The 18,119-nt window shown below is 45.7% G+C and overlaps 1 protein-coding gene across 9 annotated transcripts in view; it reads left to right on the top strand.

Annotated features, from left to right (window-relative positions):
* Positions 1-5,144: 5,144 nt before the first annotated feature.
* Positions 5,145-18,119, top strand: part of RNF152 (ring finger protein 152) — a 204,580-nt gene continuing 191,605 nt past the window's right edge. For 2 of the 9 annotated variants that reach the window (XR_014710470.1, XR_014710471.1), the window contains exon 1: positions 6,174-6,650. The gene's annotated coding sequence lies outside the window, so the exon portion shown is untranslated. Of the gene's footprint in view, positions 5,251-5,368; positions 5,424-5,561; positions 5,649-5,749; positions 6,028-6,173; positions 6,651-18,119 lie in introns of those variants that run through there. The other 7 variants (XM_084620974.1, XM_084620969.1, XM_084620970.1 and 4 more) reach the window with 7 other exon arrangements.

The following is an 18,119-nucleotide window of genomic DNA, read 5'->3' on the forward strand; positions in this document are numbered from 1 at the left end:
ATACTGCATTTAAAAAAACCCTACTAACCAACCAACACAAACATCCCCTGCAAAAAAACATACCCCCCCCCCCAACACTACAGGGCATTTGAAGGTGAAATCTATTTCCTTTCCTTTATTTTAAGTCAACTGTTGGGAGCTTTTCAAGAGTACTAATTGACACCCCTGGAGACTCAAATCCTCCTATTCTCATGGCAAGCGAAAGTGGTAACAGAAGCAGTGCAAGATTGTCCATGGGAATTACTATACTTCCTTTCCCCTATCTTTTGTATGTCTTACCTACTTAGGCCCTGATCCTGCAAAGACTCACTCACATGCTTAACTTTAAGCACGTGAGTATTCTCTTTAGCTTTAGTAGAACTAGTCAGATGATTACAGTTAAACATATTGATTAGTCTGTGCAGGATCAGGGCCACAGCTGTAAGCTATTTGGGGCAGGTACTGTCTTCAACTATGTGTTTGTACAACTCCTAACAGGATGGAGCCTCCACCTCAGCTGGGTCTTCTAACTGCTACTGTAATACTAATACCAAAAACATAATAATGCCACCGTACTTCAGTCTTGACCTACAGGGGACCATCTCGACCAGTAAGATGACAGTTTAGTCTCTAACCATTGAGTGCTTGGCCTCTCTGCTAACAAAGATGCTAACGGGTACTAGAAGGGATGGAAATCTGTTTCCATTTTCCTCCATTGTATCCACACGGGTTTGTTATGGTGGGGTTGTTTACAATACCATAGCTGGCATTAGTTTTTTTTAAAATAAGAAAAGGAGGGAACTAATACATAAACAATTACATAGACTTGTGTAAAATTTTGTGCCCACCAACTTTGAAGTATCCCTTTAAGAATAGGACGTAGCACAAATTCCTGATGTGAACTCTATATACGGTTCTTTTTTTAATTGTAAAACCAACCCAATATCTCGAAGGCTTTATGAACAGCCCTTAGAGAACCTTGAATTATTGTGGTGCAAATACTTGGGTCACGTTGTGTACATGGTTTTCCCTGTGAATGAAGAGAAAGCAAGCTTCCCAATTGACATTAAGCCAGTGTTTGTGAAATAAATCCTCCAGCCTTCAGGCTAATGAAATTCTCCAGAGAGAAACAAACATACTCATCACCAGCATAGTTGCCAGTGCAGACATCCCAGACTTATTTGGAAAACTATTAGTCATATTTGTATTTCTGCAGTGCCAAAGAGCCCCTGTCCTGGACCAGGACCCTATAATTTTATGATACCAATGAACAGCACAAGCAGCTGACTGGCACTTGTCCAGATGCAGGAGGATGACAGTATCCTAAAGATCCTGCTTCACCCCAAACTCCAACACTTATAAAATAAGTCCATTAACTTTGTGAGTGCTGCAAATAGCCATCTTGCTGTTCTTCCTTCCATCCCCCTGACTGCCTGTGGGCATAGTGGTGCAATCAGGTGGACAGGAATCAGTTGGGTTTTTGGGGTAGGGCATGCTCAAAATTGGTTTTGGAGGTGCTCGCAAAAATAGTAAGGCTAACTCTGGACTCATGCTCATTTATGGCCAGGATGGGGAAGGGAGGAGAAAGAAGAGAAGGCGATGCCATTGTCCCTGCAGTCTGAACCCAGATCGGTGGCTGGATTTGGCCTATTTGACTTCTGTACTCTTCACCCACATAAAGCTCAATTATTCAATTAAGAAAAAGAAAAAAAAAACAAACAAACCCCAAAAGCAAACAAACAAAAGCCTAATGAATCACAACGTGCTTTGGTCACTTAGTCTAAAAACTGTAGCTTAGTTTTAATTATTTGCTTAACTTCATGGTATACTCGTGAACATACAGTAGAATATGCTAAGTAAAAGTAATGACGTCTAAGTTGTATGAGACCTTGTTCTGCCATTAAATCCCTGCTGAGGAGTGGAGTGAGACTGAAGTGATTTTTGTGAGAATGTTTCGTTTTGTAAATTTCCGAGGTTCTGTCTTTTCCACTGAATGCATCCCACTAAGTGAGCTGTAACTCACGAAAGCTTCTGTGCAAATAAATTTGTTAGTCTCTAAGGTGCCACAAGGCCTCCTTTTCTTTTTGCGAGGTTCTACTGCTTCACTTTCACCATTTCCAGAGTGGCGCTGTAGGCAAAATTTTAAGGTGAGAGAAGAGTTTGTTTCAAACAAAACCAAACATTGAATGTGACGCTTTTTCCCCCCAGGCCAGTAAGGGGTTCAATCAACACCTGCCTTGCAACTCTGGATGCCTTAAATGCTAGGCAGCTGTGGCTCACAGCCTTGACACCAAGAGCCAGCATATGAGCAAAAAGGTCTCACCCTGGCTTCTATCACCCAGTTTCTTCCAGGGGGGACCTCCACAATCCTTCCAGCCGCGGGTGCTCCCCAAAAATGTTTACCTGCAGCGCTTAGCCCCTCTCACTAGTAACACTCACAAAACCTAATCAAGTTTGCTGGTTCTTTAAAGAGACAGTACACCGTAACCTGTTAGCTTTACTAAGGTTAACACAAAGTAAAACAAGCTTAGTAACAACAGAACACAGATTTAGGTGATACCAAGCAGAAGAGATAGGGATAGAAATGGTTACAAACAAGCAAAAGTAAAAATAGCTGTAGCTCAGGAAAGCTCATGCTCAAATAAATTGGTTAGTCTCTAAGGTGCCACAAGTCCTCCTTTTCTTTTTGCGGATACAGACTAACACGGCTATTACTCTGAAACTTCTAAGACTAAAATCTCACTTAACAAACTAGCCTCATTTATGCAAAGTAGTTTCCTCGCCAAAGTCATTCTTCCAGCACGGCTGGTGAGCCTTTAGCCAGGATCCAGCACGGAGCCCAAATTGCTTGGTTCTTTGTCTCCTCAGGTGAAGGATGACAAAATGGCCTTTTGTCTTCTCTTCATCTTCTCCAAGTTCATAGACCCTGTCAAAGGAGACAGGAAGGCTTCCTGGAAGGTGCAGTCTCCATCCCCCATGGAGATTGTTCAGTAGTCATTTTCCCTCACTTTCTTGCTTTGTTTACTTTGCATGTAAATGTGCTTTTCATTATCTTTGGTCACACCTTGCTTAATTTACATAGGAGACACAGCGTTGTCTGTGAAACAGCATTCTTTTTAGGGCCATCTGGGGTAGGCACTATCTGCCAAACAGATTGGAGGAATATATTTCCATTCCAGCACATCTCTATCCTTTGTTGCATGTGAACCATATGTACTTCACACAAGAATATTGTTGATCAGTGAGTTACTAGTCTCCCAGTGATACATTACAAGACACCTCTTAAATAAATGTCATGACAGTGCCTGGGGTGCACTGGACTGGTCAGGCCAGCTGAGACTCAATGCTACGTACCAGGGAACCCCTTGACCTCTGGCCGTAGGGTGCTCTTGGGGTCATACTAATATGTCTGTAGATCTAGTTCCCTGGAACTTGCCATCATCACATCAGAAGCAACTCTGTCTTTGGAAGATGAATGTATTCCACAATATTGAACTTCTTCAAGGGACAGAGGAGAAACTTATCTTAATTAACAGGTTTCAGAGTAACAGCCGTGTTAGTCTGTATTCGCAAAAAGAAAAGGAGTACTTGTGGCACCTTAGAGACTAACCAATTTATTTGAGCATAAGCTTTCCTGAGCATCCGATCAAGTGAGCTGTAGTCTGTGGTACTCCTTTTCTTTTTGTGGCACCTTAGAGACTAACCAATTTATTTGAGCATAAGCTTTCGTGAGCTACAGTGAAGTGAAGCTACCGATGAAGTGAGCTGTAGCTCACGAAAGCTTATGCTCAAATAAATTGGTTAGTCTCTAAGGTGCCACAAGTACTCCTTTTCTTTTATCTTAATTAATTATCTGATAATTTATGGACTTTCTTGTTTCACACTAGCTGACCTCATGTGTGATGCCAAGACATCTGAACACATTTGTCCCCAGCCACTGGTGGAAATAGGATTGTTTTCTGAGTAAGCAGCACTGGGTCCTGTATCTGTTTCTTCTGTTGTTTTAATGTACATCGACAGTGATGTGATGACTGCCATGTTGGCTGGGGACCTCCAAAGTGAAAAGCAATAGACTCTATAATGTGGGAGCCTAATTTAAGCTGAGAGCTAGAGCAGACCCATACCCTCTGTAGATCAGGCACTGAAGGGAATACCTAACACACACTAGCTAAGTATTTTTTTTAGAAAGTGCCATCATCCTTTCCCTATTAAAAAGCAATAAAAATATATCTTAAAACCTCAGGTTATTACAGTTCCCCAAGCGAAAAAGTTATAAATAGCCCCTATAAATAGTAGCCCTTCTGGCCGCTCTATTCTCCACCCCTGCACTTTGCCTAGCAGCATTGCCCAGAGAAGCAAACTCAGAGAAAGAACCCTTGCCTTCTCTTTCTATTTCCGCCACACAGTTGCTGTGTGACCAGAAGCAGGCCTCTTAACCCCTCTGTTTCTCGTCTGCACAGTGGGGACCAGGATTCCCTTTGTATGACTCTTCCCCCCAGGCTTTTAGGCAGGGGGTTGTTTGAGAGCAGCAGTGCTGAAGGGTCCTGTACTTTTACCGTAGCCTGGGTAAGTTCTCCCTGGCCTGCAAAGCGCTTTGGAGAGAGGAGACAGAAGTCCCAGCCCGGGCTCCCCACCCCACATACCCCGTTGCCCAGGCCGGGGCTCCCCCGCTGCTGCTGCTCAGCTCCCCCCCCCCCCCACACACACACACAGCCGGAAAACACAACCTGCAGCCGCAACTGGCCAAACAAGCCCTCCTGAGGCTGCTGGTACCTTTTGGATCTTAAGACACACTTGCCTGCCAGGGAAAATAAAAGCCTGTCTTAGGAGATGGTGATTTGCTTTTGATTGCTCCTCAGCACGCTAGGATTTTATTATGGCATCGCCCGGCAGGAATGGCTCACCGGGCGACCATTATAATTCCTTGCCCGTGGGGCTGCCACACCTGACCGCTCCCCCGCCACCCCTGGCGGGGGGATCGCTGCTGCCAACCACAGGCTGCCGGGGCAGGGCAGGGCAGGGCAGGGGGGGAAAGAAGGGGGCGGGCCCTAGGGGCGGAGTCTCCTCGGCCCCCGCCGTGCCCGCCTCTGGGGGGTGGGGGGGTAAGGCCGGGAGGGCTCCCGCTGCGGTTTGGTGCCCGCTGTGAGACTGAGGAGGGAGCGGGAAGGGGGGCTCGCTCCCTGTGTGGGGAGGAGGCTGCGATCGGGCGTGCGAGCCCACGTGTGTTTCAAAAGCAAAGAGCCGCTCTCCTGCCCTTCCCTCCCCAGCCTGGTGAGCGCTGCTCCCGGCCGTCTGCGAGGCCAGCGCGCCGCCAGCAGGGTGCCCGGGGCTGGCCCGGCAGCGCGGGGCACCGCCAGAGGCGCGGGCAGGGGCGCAGAGGGGTGGGGGGGGGGCAGACGCGGCTTGTGTCGTCGGGCGAGCAGCCCGAAATAAAAGAAAAGCAGGTCAGTGTGCTTCTTGCACCCCCGTCTTCTTCCTGCCGGTGTGTGCGAGGGAGCCTTCCCCAGCAGCCGCCAGCTCGTGGTTTCCGAGGGCCCCCCCCGTGACTCACGGGCAGGGCTGGTTCTCGGCTGCAGCGTGTGTGTGTGTGTGTGTGTGGTGTTGGGAAGCGGAGTTGCAGAGGAGGGTGCGGGGAATCTCTCGCCCCGCTCAGCGGCGGGCGGAACTAGGTCGGGCTGCTGGTGTGTCGGGGCAGGGGGGTGATGGGGCGGGGGAGTGCCGGCTCTGGCGTGGGGTGACAGCCATCTGGCTGAGTCGGTGGTGTCCTCAGATGCCTCCTTGAGCCCTGGCTGAAGCCAGCCCCTCCGCCCACCACCTTCCCCCTTGTCTCTAGCGGCACGGGGGGCTGCATTTCCTTCCTGCCCCCCGGGCCTTGCCTAAAGAAATAGTTTCTTCACCGAGGGGTTGTTATCTCCAGCCAGCTGGGCTTTCTATCTCCAGCCCTTTCTCCCGAGGAGGGGCCTCCAGGAGGAGAAGAGACAGAGGGTTAGGGCTTCTCATCTGGCCGATTCTGCTTGGCAGGGGTGAAATGATCGCTGGAAGGGCAAGGCAAGGAGCCGGAGCTTAGGGGGGAGACAAGCCCTGCAATCTGGGGGGAGGGGGTAGGCTTTGCATGTTTCCTGTGTTCGGGAAGGGTGAGGCTTTAAAAAGGGGCTTAGCCTGTTAAAAGAGGGGAGGGACAGTGGTAGGGATGGTAAAGCGATGTCTGAAATGCCAGCTGATCCGTTGGTGTGTGCGTGCATGTGTTATCTGTGTAACTGCCTCCTATACCCATCAACTCTCACATGGAATAGCCACAGGGTGTTTGTTTCCCTTTTCGGCACTGAGGGAGTTGCTAAAGGGGAGGCTGCTTTCAAAAAAGGGGAACTTGGAGACAGGGAATCGATTTTTTTTTCATTATTTTTATTTCTAGTCTGAATGAATCTGGAAGCATGTCACACCCCGCCTCCTTGCACCCCTGAAACATAGTTCTAGATCCAGGCTAAAAGGATGCTTTGATTTCAGAATTTGCTGCTGTCTAACCCTTGCTGCGTGTAATTCACTGCAGGCAGAACAAAGCTCTGTCACAACTGTGCTTCCTGGTTGTCGCCTCCTGCCTGCAAACCATTGAACATTTTCCACTTGATATCATCCTGCAGAAAGGGAGAAAGGAGACGCAATGAGAGATTCAGGTAATACAAAAATACGCTCGCTATCGGTAACTGTCAGTGCTCATGTCTGTGGAGTAGTGCAATGCGTGGAGATTGTATTGAACTCTGTCTGGGTGATGTCTGTGGTTGCATCAACGTTGTTTAAGTGAGGTTTGCTGAGCAAAAAATCCAGATGACTTTAGAGACTGATCTCTTTTTTCCTTTATTTTTCTCCTAATGCCATTTAGGGAGAAAATATCCAGTAACTCAAACCCATCCTTCCTATTAAAACGTTTTGATGGGTTTTAAGCATTATTTTTTAACGGACAATAATAAAAGAATAAAAGGTTAAATATGTTAATAGTGACAGAATTTGGCTTTGTTCTTGTCAAATTAGAAATTGCCTCTTTGGAAAGGCAGCATTGCCAAAAATATGGTCTACAAATGTTACCAAGGACTAGCACCAAAGTGCTTTGTTTCAGCTATGCTATTTGTTGGCATGACTTTTCTTGGAAGTAATTCACTGTTTGCCTTTTAAAAAATTTAATTGTGGTTTTGCTTAAAACACAGTGAAAGATTTGTATGTAATAAGTTGTTCTTTGGGGAGCTATTAGTTGTGTGTGTGGCAAAAGAAAGAGAACAAAGAAAGCAGGCTTTTGATAAGACCCCTTAATTCAACTATAAAATGCTGAAATTCATCGTCAGCTCCTTGTTCTCTCAGTAAATCTCTTCTTCTCCCTTTCAGAAATATGGTCCATGTTCTGTTTTGCTCCTCTTCAAACAAGCACAGTAATTCTGTTCTGACTGACATTTGCTTAAGTGTTGGGGTTGTCTGTAAGCCATTTAAAAATATTTGTAACCTTCAGACTCAATATATGCACAGGTCTTTCTGTCAACCTATATGTCCAGGTTGAGGTCATAGGCCTTTCTGAAGTGCCTGTTGAGACTGAAATAATATATAACTCATGGGACAATGACAACATTTTTTCGCTCTCCTGCTCTTGAAAATGCTGTCCTTAGCATTGTAATTATGGTTTTGCTAACTTGAATGAGAAGGTAAATATGAAAGGAACCACTGTTGAGGACTGTAGAGTTATAACCGTTTTGTATTGTTGCCATTCACAACATTGTCAGGGCATAGATCTGTGGAAAATGCCCTCCGCCCCACACACACATACCTTCATTTACAATAAAAGTAAAGAACTCAATGAAGAGTTCAGTGCTTCACCTGTAACGTCCGTCAATTTTTAAAGGTGACAGTTGGTACAGCTGGCAAGAAAAATGGGGGCCGTTGTTTTGTACGGGAAAAGTTGTTTCAGCCACACCAGACAAAAGTATGGTTTGCACATCAAATAGTTTCCCTGGAAGCATCGGCCAGTGCTTTGGAATGTCCAGATTAGGTATCCTGATGCCATGAAGGATAATAAATATTATTTCAATCTGTGTATTGTGTGTGTAAATTATATGGATCATGTAATAACATAGAACAGGCTGCTCATCATAAGAGAATCCAAGGCTTAGCCAGCTGAGTCTGGAGCTGGGAGGCATGGACTTCGGTGTTCTAATTCTGGCTCTGACACTTATTCACTTGTGTGTTCAACATTGCTAGCTTCTCTGAGTCTCAGTTCCTCCAGGCCTGCTCCTGGAAGTGCTCTTCATGTAGGGCTGCTACTGGTAATTCTGCATGGCGTTTCAGCAGGGTCTTTCGTAAGTTCCAATCTACTAGACATTTAAGCACATTTAAGACTTTACCCAGGTGAATAGTCCCACTGAAGGTAGGGAGATAGAAAATTGTGTAAAATTGATCTTGTGCTCATGTATTTTCAGGGTCAAGATCACAGACTGCAAGTCTTTGGGCATGGACTGTATCTATTTCTATACTAGTACAGTGCTTAGCAGAATGGGGCCTTGATACTGATTAGGGTTTCTGGCACTACTGTAATATAAACATTAAATAGTAATAGAGAATGCTTTCAGGACCAGGCCCTCCATCTGTGACACGGGGATAACTGACATTTACTTAAAACGAGCAAACAAAACCATTTATTTAGCAGCCAACTTGAGTAAGGGTTGCAGAGTTGGGCCCGTTGATTTTGCTTTTGGCAGAACATGAGGAGTATTTTCAAAAACATGGGATCCCAGCACAACTCAAATTCTGTACTGTTTTTAAGATTCTACCTCTAGCTGCTGCTATCGTGTGGGTTGCAGACTAGATCTGAGCCTGGACCTTTCCCCCTCCACAATATATAGATCCTCTACAGAAATTCCACAGCTGTTTTTGAGCCTATCAAGAGTTGCCTGCCTTCTTTGCTGATGCCATTTTCTATACAAATCGCTGTTCTGCTGCTCAGCTCTGTGAGGAGGGGAGTGGAAGCCTTTGAAACGGATGTGACTGTGTTGCACAATCTTCTGTCAAAGAAAACAGCATTAAAAACCTTCTCAGCTTTCATCTTCTTAAGTTGATTATCCAGGATCTAACATTTTAAACAGGTGATTTAAAAAAAAAAAATGCTTGTGACTCTGATTGCCAGCCAGGGTTTCCAAGGCACCCACTCACTGCACCAGAACTGAGAGCAAGCACTAAGAGTTCTATGGGGTGAAAACTCCATCAGTGGGTTAGGTATGCAGGTTGGGGATCAGATCTAAACAATCCCAAAAGAGCCGTAGAAGATATAGACCCGAGGAAGGTTCCACACCGAGGGCATGGCTACATTTGCAGATGTAGAGCGCTGTGAGTTAAACCTGCCTTCGTAGAGTGCAGCAGGGAAAGCGCTGCAGTCTGTCCACACTGACAGCTGACAGCGCACTGGCGTGGTCACATTTGCAGCACTTGCAGTGGCATTGGGAGCGGTGCATTGTGGGCAGCTATCCCACACAGCACCTCTTCCCATTCTGGCGCTGTGACTTGTGGGAAGGGGGTGGGGAGTGCAGGGCATTCTGGGTCCTGTCCCAATGCCCCGTGATGCATCGTTTCGCACCCCAGCATTCCCTTTGCTTCCATCCACATTTGGCGCCATCTTTCAACAGTCTTTGTACTGCGCGGTCTGTCTTCCCTTTCAGTCTGCGGGAATGGAGCCCGAAGTGCTGAAGAGTATGCTGATGAGTCTCGCCAGTGCGTCACTTTTGGCAGTTGAGTTATTCCTTAAGATCCAAAGTGACAGTGAGGACTCCGACGATGATATCGACTCGAGTAATGCAAACAACTCAAGTTTGCTTGTGGCATGCACAGACATGCTCACCATTGTGGAATGCTGTTTTTGGGCTCAGGAAACAAGCACTGAGTGGTGGGATCACATCGTCATGCAAGTCTGGGATGATGAGCAGTGGCTGCAGAACTTTCGGATGAGAAAAGCCACTTTCATGGGACTGTGTGCTGAGCTCGCCCCCACACTGCGGCGCAAGGACACGAGATTGAGAGCTGCCTGATGGTGGAGGAGGGGTGGCTATTGCAATCTGGAAGCTGGCAACTCCAGACAGCTACCGATTGGTCGCTAACCAGTTTGGAGTGGGGAAGTTGACCGTTGGAATTGTGTTGATGCAAGTTTGCAGGGCCATTAATCACATCCTGCTCAGAAGAACATGACTCCGGGTAACGTGCATGACATTATGGCTGGCTTTGCACAAATGGGTTTCCCTAACTGCGGAGGGGCGATAGATGGGACGCATATTCCAATTCTGGCACCAGCCCACCTAGCCTCCGAGTAAGTTAATTGGAAGGGCTATTTCTCTATGGTTCTTCAGGCACTTGTGGATCACCGTGGGCGTTTCATTGACCTTAACGCAGGCTGGCCCAGAAAGGTGCATGACACACGCATCTTTTGGAACACTGGCCTGTTCAGGAAGCTGCAAGCTGGGACTTTTTTCCCAGACCAGAAGATCACGGTAGGGGAAGTTGAAATGCCCATTGTGATCCTTGGATGCTGTGGCTCATGAAACTCTACACAGGGAGCCTTGACAGCAGCAAGGAGCAGTTCAACAACAGGCTGAGCTGGTGCAGAATGACTGTGGAGTGTGCTTTTGGCCATTTAAAGGGTCGCTGGTGCTCTCTGCATGGGAAGTTGGACCTGGCCGATAACAGCATCCCTGCGATTATATCCGCGTGCTGTACCGTCCATAACATTTGTGAAGGGAAGGGTGAAAGATTCACTCAGGCATGGAACTCGGAGGTTCAACACCTGGAGTCTGAATTTGAACAGCCAGAGAGCAGGGCTATTAGAGGGGCCCAGAGCGGGGCTGCAAGGATTAGGGATGCCTTGAGGGAGCAATTTGACTCTGAAAGCCAACAGTAATGTCTGGTGTGGTGCCCTGCACGGGAGTGAAGTGGGGTAGGAATCTGTGTTTGCTACGTATGATACACTGACTTGCCGTGCCTGTTGCTTTCCTGGGCTAAGGTTTCTTTTACATTATGCAATAATAAAGAATGTTTTCAAAGTCAAAAAAATCAATTTATTGAAAAAAAACACAACACAACTGCTTGGGAAACACAAAGGACAAGGGGGTGGGGTGGGGTGGGGTGGGGTGGAGAACGGTACAGTCACAGATTTGCGTATGTCCTGTCTGGAGTGCTGTGCAATGCGTACAGCACTTCAGGATGGCTATACTGCATGGTGATGGGGGTTGAGTGCAGTGGATAAAGGTCGTAGTTTTCAGGGCTGGGTGGTGAAGCTACAGCTGTTGGAGGCAGTGGGTGGCGGTAAGAACCCGGATGTTGGGGAAAGTGGGTTGGAGGTGACATGGGGGCACAAGGAAAAGAGATTTGGGACAAGGGCTGCAGGGAGGGGCGGGCGCGGTAGTGCTCCACCTGCATGGCTACGAGCGCCTGGATCGAGTCCGTTTGGTGCTTCATGATGGTTATCAGCCGCTCTGTGCTTTGGTGCTGGCGATCCGCATTCTGCTGGCGGACCCTCCTTTCACTCTCCCACCACTCCTGCACTTTTTGATTTTCATTAAGGGAGTGCTGCATGACTTCATGCAGCATGCCCTCTTTGCTTCTACATGGTCTCTTCCCGATTCTTTGCAGCCTCTCGGCTGGTGATAACATGGACGGCTGAGATCTCAAGCATCTGTAAAAGCAAAATGCAACACTTAACAGAGGCAGCATTGTTCACACCAGACAGAGCAATGATTCCGCCATATTCAAAGGCAAGCACAGTCTACACAACAGTATAATTTGCCTGTCCCAAAGCAAGCGCACATAATGCACGGGAGCCCCAAAATGGTGAATAAGCACAGGGTCAAGTGTGACTGATTGTTTTATGGCTGTACTGTCCTCTGGGTTTCTGTGCCTTGGGGAGAGCCAACAGCTGCAGGGGGCCCCTATGCTGAATGTCCCCACATTTTCCACAGGAGTTCATCCTGGAAGATATCTCGCTGCTGAGGGTGACCAGGGAATCAAGGGAGGGTCTTCTACTGAAATGCAGCTTCTGCCCTGGCCCATATGCAGCTTGCGTGTGTGTAGCAATAGTCCCCTTGCCCCTCATGGCACAGTGGCGTGGACAAGTTAGCCTTACTGGGATGAGGACAACAGTGGCTCTCCTGAAAAATCTGCGCAAGTGCATTGCCCAAGTTCTGACTGAGACCTTTGACGAGATCACTGAGGCCAATTACCGTGATGTGAGAGAGCACATCAATACCCTATTCCGCATCTAGGCATGCATGCAGCCATAACCTCCTCGCCCCAAGAGCCCACATGGAATAACTTCCTTCCCAAAATAAAAGCCGCTTACTGGGCACCTCCTCTGGTGTTTGTCCTTCCCCAAGCACTGGCTGCTGCGACTGGCTACCTTCCTCCTGGCTTGAGAACAGCTCCTGACTGCATGCATCTAGCGATCCTCGCTCCCGCTTTGCTGCTGCTCCTTCTTCTTCTCCTGCCTTGTTGCACTGACCTCTGAGGTGTCCATGGTGGTACTCCGCAGGGATGTGGGGTCGCCCCAAGTATCACGTCCAGCTCTTTGTAGAAATGGCAGGTGGCGGGGGCAGCACCAGAGCGGCTGTTTGCCTCATGGGCTTTGCGGTAGGCATTCTGCAGCTCCTTCACTTTCACCCTGCACTGTAGTGCATCCCGGTCGTGGCCCCTTCCTAGCATGGCCCTTGATATCTGCCCAAAGATACTGTAATTCCTGTGGCTGGAGCACAGCTGGGACTGGACAGCTTCCTCCCCACAAACACTGATGAGGTCCAGCTCCTCCCCATTGCTCCAGACTGGGGATCGCCTGGCGCGTGGAGGCATGGTCACCTGGAAAGATGCACTGAGAGCCCTCCACGCCTGGCTGAGCAAACAGGAAGGGGATTTTCAAAATTCCCAGAGAATTTAAAGGGCGGGTCTGATGGTTGGTCACCTGAGGGCAGGGCAGTAGAGTTCAAAGTGATGACCAGAGTGGCTAGAACAGGCATTGTGGGACACTTCTGGAGGCCGATCAGAGCGTACTAACAGACCAGGGTGTCCACACTGGTGCTGTGGCGCTCCAGCGGGGGCGCAGCAAACGTTATTCCACTCGCCGAGGTGGAGTACCAGGAGCGCTGTAGCCGCGGAGTCAGAGCTCTCTACGTGCCTTGCCAGTGTGGACGGGGAGTGAGCTAGGGCGCCCGGAGCTCCTTTATTGCGCTGTAACTCGCAAGTGTAGCCAAGCCCTGAATGTTTTGTGAGGAATTGAGTCCTGTCTCACTAGAGTTTCTTTGAGTGAAGTTAACAGAGAGCAGGCGTGGCATAGAACAGAAGTGGCTTCATAAAGCCTCCCTAGAGAACAGCAGGGGGAAAAAGGAAGAGAAAGTTTCTGGGATAAGATCAGCTCCCTGCCTAAAACTTCTGAGGAACTAACGATACAAAAATGTATTATAGAGACGCAATAGCAGCTTTCATAGTTAAAGCTGAGTAATAATACTTAGCTCCTGACCTGGCCTTTTTGCTCTTCAAAGTACTGTACTTTGTTAATGTACAGATGTTAACTGTACAGATGTTAATGAATTTGTAATTTGTCCCTTCCTACTAGCTACCCCAGGGTCATTAAAATAGCTGAGAAGAAATCATAAGAGGTATAAAATTAATTTGAAAAGCATGTTATATGGTGAAGAGACCTTATTAGGGAAGAGACTGTTATAGAGATCGCTAACTGGAAGATAATTACAGGACATGGAATCTTCATCGGCCAATCTGATCCCCAAATTTTATCTAAATTATGGTTTAAGTAGAGTTCAATTTCCTAAGATTTTTGTGAAAAGTGGCAGGCAAACCATCTCAGTCCAGAACCGACTTTCCCAACTTAGGCCTTGGTATTTTGGATGCACAAGGAAAAGTGTTTGTGAAAAAGTGCATGTATAAGTTGGGGTTGGATTTGTGCAAGGGTGTTGGTGTGTGCCAACCCATGTGTGCATCAGGTGCTTTGGCCCCAGGGATGTTTTACAGATGTTGGTCTCTGATTTCAATGGCAATTTGGTATGTTCTGGGAAGATGGGATTAAGCTCCAAATGTTCTCTCAAAGTTGGAAATGTGGGAGAACATGGTTCCTCCCACCCACCCCATTCTTCCCCCAGCATTATCTTAGACCAAGTCTACACTAGAAACCTTTGCTGGTATGGCAATGTCAGAGTGGTGGTTTGTTTGTTTGTTTGTTTGTTTGTTTTAGGGTGATGTTTCTATATTGACAAAAGCCCTAGGGTAGACACAGTAATACTGCCATAAATGTGCTTTTGCTGGTATGGCTTACTTTGTTTGGGGGACTGGTATAAGATATACTGACAAAAGTACTTTTCCCCTGGGGTAAGCTGTGCCCACTGGGAGGGCTTGCCAATATAGTTATATTGGTAGATATGCTGGTAAACCTTTTCAAGTGTACACCTGCCGTTAGGCTAAGCTGAAAGTGAGGGATTCTTTCAGACCTAGGAGTAGGATGTAAGTGTGCTGGGACTCTGGAGGCAAACCTGGGGTGTATGTGGAACCCATGGGTTAGGGTGTGTTATGCTCCTCTGTCTGTACTCCAATTCACAGAAAATATGTTTGTTACAGCCCCAGCTACAGCTTTAAACTCAGACTTTGAGATTTGGATGTCTCTGGTTCAATCATCTGTGTCAAGATAGCAGCTGTCACGTAAGTGGAGCTCATCTAAGATTCATACTGCTGAGAGCCTCTACTTATTTGATAGATGCCACCTTGACCCCAGGGATTGAACTGGGGTCCTCCACAGCTAGAGTATGAGTTTCTTCAGCTTGACCTAAAGAGTTAGGCTGTCAAGCTGGAAGCGACTCACATCTTCTGTGGATTGGGCACAGAGAGGGATATGTTGACCAGTGGGTCAGACATGTATGTGTGTAGGGGATTTGGGAAGTGTATGGTACCCTGTGGGAGGTGGGAAAACTACTAGTTTATTTCACTTCTTTATTGTGTACTAATACCATGGATACTCTCATCTAGTGTATTTATATTATACACAGGAACACAGGAATTGCCACAGTGGACCAGACCAATGTTCTATGTAGTTATTTCCCTGACAGTGGCTTGTACCAGATGCATCAGAGGAAGGTGCAAGAAATCCTGAAGTAGGCAGGCATGGGATAACCTGCCCACAGGGAAAGCTCCTTCCTAACCCTAATCTATTAGAGACTGGTGTATGCCTTGAAATCAGATTTCTTCTATCCCTTCCAAAACTCTTGCTGTTTTTAATTCTTTGTTATTGTAACTCGATGTTCTTGTTATCATTATAAATAAATGTAGCACTATTAATACCATATTGCTCTGCACAGTACATTCTACACAAAGCTCTGTGAGTCTGATACCAAAACAGCAAACACTGCAGTGCTCTGATCAAGTTACTTCTCCACAATTGAACTTAAAAAATGACTAAATCATAAAACGATGGCAAGGTTCGAGTGCTTGGAATGTTCAACAGGATCCCACTGGCTGAAAGCAAGATGATGATTTATTCAGTAACCCCAGTAGTTGCAATCTCTGCTCTCAGATGATGAGGCATGATGGGAATTAAGTTTACCTTGCTAGGGCAAAAGAGCTTGTATAGCATGCAACAATTGCTGACTACACCTGTTAGATCAGTGGCTCTCAACCTTTCAGACCACTGCATTCCTTTCAGGAGTCTGATTTGTCTTGTGTACTGCAAGTTACACCTCACTTAAAAACTCCTTGCTTACAAAAATCAGACATAACAATACAAAAGTGTCACAGCACACTGTTACTGAAACATTGCTTACTTTCTCATTTTTATCATATCATTATAAAATAAATTGACTGGAATCTAAATACTGTACTTACATTTCAGTGTATAGTATAGAGAACAGTATAAACAAGTCATTGTCTATATGAAATTTTAGTTTGTACTGACTTTGCTAGTGCTTTTTATGTAGCCTATTGTAAAACTAGGTAAATATCTAGAAGAGTTGTTACATTCCCTGGAAGACCTCTGCACACCCCCAGTGGTACATGTACCCCTGGTTGAGAACCACTGTGTTAACTAATATTTTTACCTTATTATCTATGTGATTTTTTTAAACATTATATTCTGAATAGTGACTGATAAATTTGATCCTTTAAAAAAAAAAAAGTAATATACAGTGAATATTCCAGTAGATGCTATGTCTTTTGCCAGCTCAGATCAGCTGCAAATAAAATGAGTTAGGCTGTTGCTGTTGTTTCTTTTCCCTTTTGAAGTCGTATGACCCAACTGCTGCAGCTCTGGAGGCCACATTGGCAGCTTGCCTGAAGTCCTCCGTCCACTGTTTAATTTACTTTTAAAAACCAGCATAACAAATTATTTTTATTCAGATAAATGTGCACACCCATTACATTTGCTTGTACTTGTATTTTCCATGTCATATGACTATAAATTGCTAGTTAAAGGGAATAATTATATTTAAACAAGTCTAAATATGGGAGGTAGCATGGTGCAGTGGGTTGAATATAGGGCTGCTCTTTGGGGCATTTGGATTCTACTCCCTACGAGGTCCCACTCTAATCTTGGGCAAGACACCTCAGATCTCTTTGTTTCAGTTTCCATCTCTGTAAAAGGGGGATAATGACACCTACCCTTGGTTGTAAAGTGATTTGAGATGCTCCTCTACAGGTGCTATAAAACTGCAAACTCTGATTTTAAAATCTGATTTTTGAATATCAATCTGCTATTACCGATTTAAATATAATTGATTTTTTAATCAATCTTGGCTTACTCATTAGAAAAACAATAGCATTTCTGTATATGAAAATAAAGTTAAAGGATAATTAAAATACCTCTTTCTGCATCCCAGTGGAAGAAAAAGAATGATACATACAGCATATGGCTGTGAATGACAATCACCCAGGAAGCACAGTGTTAGTTATTCCACACATTATTAATGATGAAATTGAGTTTGTAATTACATTATATTTAAATGTCAGGTTTCAGAGTTCAGAGTAACAGCCGTGTTAGTCTGTATTCGCAAAAAGAAAAGGAGGACTTGTGGCACCTTAGAGACTAACCAATTTATTTGAGCATAAGCTTTCGTGAGCTACAGCTCACTTCATCGGATGCATACTGTGGAAAGTGTAGAAGATCTTTTTATATACACACGAAGCATGAAAAAATACCTCCTCCCACCCCAGTGTCCTGCTGGTAATAGCTTATCTAAAGTGATCACTCTCCTTACAATGTGTATGATAATCAAGTTGGGCCATTTCCAGCACAAATCCAGGTTTTCTTTCCCCCTCCCCCCCCCCCACACAAACCAAGCAGCCGTGTTAGGCTGTATCCGCAAAAAGAAAAGGAGGACTTGTGGCACCTTAGAGACTAACCAATTTATTTGAGCATGAGATTCAGATTACAAAGTCATGAACTCAGAAGTTAGGGAATGCCAGAATTAAGGTCTCTGTGCTATCTTAATTCAGCTGCTTTGTGCATTCTGACACCATCTTAAGTTACATGGCAATTCATTTTTTTTACCACAGGACTCCTGCATCATTCAGTGAATGGGTAGTTATTTAACATTTATTTTTATCCTCTACATTTAATGAAACCTTATTTATGCCACATCATCCACACCTATCCCTGAATATAAAATTATTAATACTTCTGGATTTTCAAGTATCAGAGGGTAGCCGTGTTAGTCTGTATCCACAAAAACAACGAGGAATCCAGTGGCACCTTAAAGACTAACAGATTTATTTGAACATAAGCTTTTGTGGGTGAAGAAGTGGGTTTTTTACCCACGAAAGCTTATGCCCAAATAAATCTGTTAGTGTTTAGGGTGCCACCGGACTTCTTGTTGATTTTGTTATGGGAATTCACCATAGTATATGGTGCTTCATACACACTGATAAATTCATCATAACAGCTCTGTGACAATAAGAGGTATTACTGTCCCCATTTTTTCAGCTGGGGATTAAGGCTAAATTTGTTAAGAGTTCACTAATTTTGGTTACCCAATTTAAGATACCTAGAGCCTGACCATTTTAGAGTACTTAGCATTACATAGCACTTCATATGTTTTGTAGTACAGCTCCAATCAACTTCAATGGCAGCTCTGAGCATTCAG

This window comes from Lepidochelys olivacea (assembly GCF_965140295.1).
Source record: "Lepidochelys olivacea isolate rLepOli2 genome assembly, chromosome: 2".
NCBI classification, from domain to species: Eukaryota; Metazoa; Chordata; order Testudines; family Cheloniidae; genus Lepidochelys; species Lepidochelys olivacea.